This window comes from Amphiura filiformis, chromosome 15 (assembly GCF_039555335.1).
Source record: "Amphiura filiformis chromosome 15, Afil_fr2py, whole genome shotgun sequence".
Classification (NCBI taxonomy): domain Eukaryota; kingdom Metazoa; phylum Echinodermata; class Ophiuroidea; order Amphilepidida; family Amphiuridae; genus Amphiura; species Amphiura filiformis.
In genome coordinates, this window is record NC_092642.1 from 57,303,060 (window position 1) to 57,310,286 (window position 7,227).

Genomic DNA, 7,227 nt, shown 5'->3' on the forward strand with positions numbered 1-7,227 from the left:
TAAGACCAACCTTAAACAAATATTGTGAAAGTCTGTACAACAGTTATATCAACCTTTTACACATTTTATGATGGAACATCCACAATGCAGTTAGATGACTATTAGAAAAAAAATTAAGTTAATTTATAAAAAGCCCATACATTTTGTACAAAATCTATATAATCATGTTAAAAATTATATACTTACAACGTATGAAATGATAATATCAATAAATTAATATTTACCTAAAATAATGATTGTTAACAACATTACCAATGTATTCTGGGTAAATCAGTATAGCCAATACAAAGCATGAACCATACATTTCCAATCCCTTCAGTTTAGCATTGACAAACATGTCAAGTCATGGAAAAGTACAAATTTCTTGAAAATTGAAGTATATGGAAAAAATAAACCTGTGAAAATATATAGCCCTGATTTTCTATTTCACATTCTTGCTCAATTACAGCAACATTATTAAACACATCAAAAAAGTAACTGCCCCTCCTTTATAAATGGACATGAATGAATGAACATTATTCAAAAACGGTTTTGTATGCCAAATTTGGGAAATGCATTAGAAGCTGAATTTATTTCTGTGCATTATGACACCTTATTTGTTGTAATTGTCCCAATATTGATGTCATAGCATATATTTAAATGAAAGTAACCCATGATATGAAAATATTGCCTAAGCTTGTATTCAGTATTCATGGAAGGAAAAGTAGTCACTTGCGAAGAAGTGCAACACCATGGGTTACATCTGTTGGTAACACCTCCCTATCAGGAAATTTTGAACTTTACCACTGAAAGGACAACTTGCAATTGCAGGCCTACAATCTACGAAAAAAGTCCTTGGAACGCTTGGTACACTCTGTCGAAATTCCGTGCAGAATTTCATATGATCATGGAAATGACGTATATTTTGCCTGGGAACAAGCATGACATCTACAACAATGATTTACCCTTCCCTCTCCCCATCAATCAATGTTGGAACACATTGGGAAACCGCTGAAGACTTTGGTATTTCTCAACATTGCACGGGGAGAGGGGTGACAGTTTTCGTTATTTACACGCAAGCGTTTCAAGACTTTTTTCGTTGATTGTCTCTACCGAATGCAAAATATTTCATATAAATTTCGTTTTTGTCTCATAACTCAAAAACGGAATGTCGTATGAGCTTCATATTGCACACGATTTGAGAGTGGATTATATGCTTTGAAATCATAACAAAATTGTTAATAAAGAAATTGGTTTATTTAGGGAGTGGTCACTGAAACCACCCCCTATGCTAAACAACACACGTTTAAGTAATTATGGCTCTAAACTGCTCTAAAATGTCATTTTTGTCCCATAACTTAAAAACAAAATGTTGTATGATCGTCATATTGCACACGATTTGGGAGTATATAATATCCCTTTGAATCACAATAAAATTGTTGATAAAGATGTTGGATTATTTAGGGAATGGTCACTGAAAACACCTCCTATGCTAAATTACACACATTTCGTAATTATGACTAAAATCTCGTGTTTGTCTCATAATTCAAAAACACTACAAATATAGTTTAAAAAAAATATTACAATGTTTTGCAGCATGTTTTCCAAAATGTTTTTGAATTTTATTAAAACGTTCTGTACCCTTTATAATATAACCCAACATGTAAATGTTTTCTGTAAAACTTGCGTTTGCTGAGTATAGGCTTATCCGAAGCGAATCAGAAAGATTGTGATGTAACAATTTGAAACAACTCATTTCTGAATATTATTTATAATAAGATACGCTTTTGCGGTGAGAAAAAAAAGAAAAAAGAAAACAACAATTGAATACACTTAAAGAAAAAAATTCGACCACCACAGGGACTCGAACCATTCGCATCAATGAATAGTCAAAAGATTACCAGTCGAAGGACTAAGCCGTTGCGCCACGCTGCCATTTCGCAATCGAAGTAATCAGTTTTGGTCTTTTATAGTAGTCAGGTATCGGGAAAGTGTAAAGCTGCATAGTGCAAATGGCAAAGTGGATCAGTTTACCATAATGACAAAATGGTCCAAAATCCACATTTTATGGTTTTAGGCCGTATCTCATGGAGCCTGACGTTCGTTTCCTTGGCTACACCAATTGAGAATGTTTGAATACAAAAGGAATGACAAATTGATCGCATTTATGACATTTGTTAACAGTTTGCCATTTTGAATTGAAATAAATATCTATACGTATATATTAATATCAATGCAGGGCAAACTGCTCAGTATGCACGCTATTCAATGCAGCAGTTTACCATTACAGATTACCATTATGGGTTTACACTTTACACCCTTTGACTATTCGTGTTTTACTTGCGTGAATCATCGCTAAATTATGCATTCATTATTTTCAATGCTTCTTTTTTTTCTTTCTTTGTATTAAAAAAGAAAGAAAGAAAGAAAGAAAGAAAGAAAGAAAGAAAAGAAAGAAAGAAAGAAAGAAAGAAAGAAAGAAAGAAAAAAGGAAAGAAAGAAAAAGAAAGAAAGAAGGAAAGAAAAATGAATGAATGAATGAATGAACGAAAGACATGACATAAATAAAAACATGAACCATTATGGGTTTACACTTTACACCCTTTGACTATTCGTGTTTTACTTGCGTGAATCATCGCTAAATTATGCATTCATTATTTTCAATGCTTCTTTTTTTTCTTTCTTTGTATTAAAAAGAAAGAAAGAAAGAAAGAAAGAAAGAAAGAAAGAAAGAAAGAAAGAAAGAAAGAAAAAAAAAAAAAAAGAAAGAAAAAAGAAAGAAAGAAGGAAAGAATGAATGAATGAATGAATGAATGAATGAATGAATGAACGTAAGACATTTGACATAAATAAAAACATGAACGTGGAAAAAGGTTGAAGTGACCGCTTATATGTTCAAATTGCAAGCAGCTTAATCACGAAGCTCACGTGGCCGAGTGGTTAAGGCATAGGTCTTGTAAACATGAGGTCCCAGGCGGTATTACTTTTTCTGTTTCATTTATTATTCTTGACGGTGAACCGGTGAAAATATTTGTTTATTATAAATACATGAAGTATACATTTTTGATTTATTTTTTCTGTCTTTCTTTCTTCCTTTCTTTCTCTATGTTTGATTAATTAATTAAATTATTTCTTTCTTTCTTTCCCAAAAGCCCCCAAATGAAATACTTTCCGATTTAAATGTGATCTTATAATAGTCCTACAAACTCCCTCCGCCCTACCTCACATACATCCCACGCCCAACACCTCGCACGCACACACCCCCACATTATACACACACCCCATACACAAAAATGTGAAGCACAAATCTGCTGAAGATAGTTGTTACATCATGTCAAAAACAAGTTAATGCTATCTACTGAAGATAGTCGTAGTTTATTATTGACTTCCTTACAATCTTAACGTACATGCGGTTTTAATATTTAATTAAAACTCATTTTTCTGTTTTGTAACGTTCGTTCACCTATCTGACAAGTGCTATGAAGGTGAACTTAAAATATTAATTTCAAAAATAAATTAAACAACTCGGAATCATGCACCTTAGAGCCGCGATACGATTTCTCGGTTTTGAGATATAGCATAAAAATTTCATTAAATGCGTACGTATGTTAGGGTATGGGGTGTTTCAGTGTCCACTCCCTGAACCAACCAATTTCTTTATCAACAATTGTATTATGATTCCTAAGTACATGGTCTACCTCCAAATCCTGTGAAATATGAAGATCATACAACATTCTGTTTTTGAGTTATGGGACAAAAACAACATTTTAGAGCAGTTTAGAGCTATAATTGCGAAATGTGTGTATTTTAGCATAGGGGGTGATTCCAGTGACCACTTCCTAAAGAAACCAATTTCTTTATCAACAATTTTGTTATGATTCCAAAGCATATAATCCACTCTCAAATCGTGTTCAATGAGAAGCTCATACGACATTCCATTTTTGAGTTATGAGACAAAAACGAAATTTAGATGAAATATTTTGCATTCGGCAGAGACAATCTACGAAAAAAGTCCTTGGAACGCTTCGTACACTCTGTCGAAATTCTGTGCAGAATTTCATATGATCATGGAAATGACGTATATTTTGCCTGGGAACAAGCATGACATCTACAACAATGATTTACCCTTCCCTCTCCCCATCAATCAATGTTGGAACACATTGGGAAACCGCTGAAGACTTTGGTATTTCTCAACATTGCACGGGGGAGAGGGGGTGACAGTTTTCCGTTATTTACACGCAAGCGTTTCAAGACTTTTTTCGTTGATTGTAGGACCTATTGATTATCACATGTTTGTACCTCCTCTATATTCATGAAATAAAAAGAATAATCCTGTGAGAGCCAACTAGACAGGTTTCCTGCAATGAAAACTGGATTTTCAAAACTTTTATTTGAATGTGCGCTCAGTGGTGGCACCACAGAGGGGGGGAACCATTGTTACAACTGCAGGGCAACCAGGAAAAAAGCCCAAGTGGGGAGATTCCCCCATAGTGCCGCTGGTTTTGAATCCTTCCATGAATAAAGCAATCAATTGGCTGACAATGTTACTGTTAGGCTCAAATTGGCTTAATCTTTGCATGATTTTATACTACCTTCTTCTTATATTTGTATATTCTTTGCAGGAGTCATTAAAGGAATTTGGTGCCATCTTTTATGGCGATTCATCCGTACGTTTCTTAGATACTCTTCAAATCCTCTACCCGTATCTGAAACAAAACCATGGTTTCATGCAGCATATTCACAACTTTGATCCTCGCATAACCAGAGGTGGTCAATACCACATGACTCACCCAAGCACCTTCACGCAACTTAATATTAACAGGACTGCATATGCAAATGACATTGGTTACACGCCATGGATATCCGCTGGTCGTGTCTTGCACGTTAACAGTAGTTTTATTCATAAGAATGTTCTTGGACCGCTTGTGGAGTGTTCTCTGCGACTCCAATGCATAGCGCCCGAGGGAGCACATCGTGGGAAAGGGAACCTAAAAGGAGCCAATCATCCTCATCGTTTTGATTCCTCTGTTTTAGCGCTTGTGGTGTACAAATACATGAGAGGATTTTATAATGATGATAATAATTCCTCAGATTTATTTGATAAGGTGGTTAAAATTGAAAGGGTGAATTTTAGTTCCAAAGGACTCAAGTTTGAACCAAAGTGTAACACATAGAAATGCACAGCAACATGGGTGAAAGAAAGAGTTCAGGATATATACCATTGCCGACTTGGATTATGAAATCAATATTATTATTGATACGTGTTATTTTTTATATATCTCATACAAAGATTCTTATCATTTGATTGGTCAATTACTATTGATTATTATTCTTGCTATATTATAGCAAAAGACTATTGCACTCCCCGCCCGTGCAATAGTCCTTTTTCCATTGCACTCACGTGCACCTACCATGGCAACGCTGACAGATGCGAGTGTATATCGTGCACGGAGACTAGCCCGACTCGCTAATTATAGGTATGGGTGTCAATTCTAAAATAAATACAGTTTGTAATATTTTTTCTAATTTATTTTGTTTTTCCGGTGATTCATAGAATTAAGTGGAAGAAAAAGAATTTTTATATGAGTTATATAAAACAAATATTGAATGTTTTTATTCGTTCTATGGAAAGAATATTTTCACGAGGTGAAATATGAACTGTTCCATTCAACTCGGCAAAGCATCGATGAATGGAACGGTCCATCACCTCATAAAAATATTCTTTCCATTGTCATAAACATTCAATGTATATTTTATAATTGACCTTTTCGGTAAATCCCACAACCCATTGCGAGTACACCTGAGAACTCGTCATTTTACGTCACGCCGACTTGCAATGCGCAGTAACGATATTCGATAAACGATGTGCGATCGGCGCAGAGCGGCGTGGCGCAAAATGACGAGTTCTTAGGTGTACTCGCAAAGGCTTATGGGATTTACCGAAAAGGTCAATTGGATCCAGATAAAAAAACTACTTTGCATGTGACATCACCTGTCAATCAACTCCTCAGCCTATGAGCATTTAGTAGCATGTGAAAGGCTTTTCTTGGCATTGTGCCTTCAGGAGAGAAAGTTTGCTATTACTGTCAGACCCAACTTTTGAGATGGTTTGTATGTTTGAAGGTTCAAAATTAAGCATAAGGCACGCTGTTTTACCTCTGCATTCAGAAATTTCAATCATCACAACAAATCGTAAACAAGTCGTTTCCGAGTTTCATTGACAGATGACATCATACACAAACTAGTCTTTTTAATTTAGTCTCAGATAGTACTTAGTGCCCCTTAATTTAGCAATTAGGCCAAAAAAGTATCGCTGTGCATAAAATAACAATATTAACAGAGAAATGCACAAGGCATCCTTTAGATACATGTATATCATTTTGCATCTGAATTTGTCAGTTTTTGACATTAAGTTAAATTATTTTCAGCTTTTGCAAAAAGAAGTCTGGAATCCTTTTCTATGTCCATTTCAACAACATTTACAAATATCATATCTCATTATTCAATTTTGATGTGTATATGTCTGGCTGATTTTGACTTAAGCAAAATAAAAAAATAAACATGTTTCACATCCCCTCCCACTTCCTTTTTTGAGGTTTCCTCAAATATATTTTTATTTTTGAAATTCAGTTATAACTTTTCAAAAATATGTTTAGGAAGTTGGAATGCTTTCTATAGCCTTGTTAAGATACAAGAAACATTTTAGGAAGGTTTTGTGATCATTAGAGGGGGTGTAACTCTCAGAACAACAAATAAAAAAGGGCCTCCATCTTTTTCCAGGCATTTAATATTGTATACCCTAAAACAGCTCTAAGTATGGGTATTTACACCAATTTTGCGATAAAAATAGAAAATAAAAAGCCCCTCCTCCTCCTTTTTTTTCGAAAACCCGGACGTGAAACATGTTTTATTTTTTACTTGGCCTTAAGTCTTTTTGTTGTTGTTATGTTGCCCCCCCCCCCCACCAAAAAAGAATACTTGGTTAAAAAATGTATTTGACATCACAGATGGATGGGTCAAGTGTTTGCCTTTCTAAATATGTATCCGTTTATATACCTTTCCTATATAGACCCAGAGGTTGTTTAAATGTAAGCCCAGAATACATTGCAGCCACTGACAGCATGTTTGAGAAACACATGGTTATGTTCAGAAAATATCACACTGGGCTCCTGCTGTGCATGGTCATGGTTGTTATACAACAAGATAAGCTATGCGTCTGCATGCATGCATGTGCAAGGAAACTTTGCC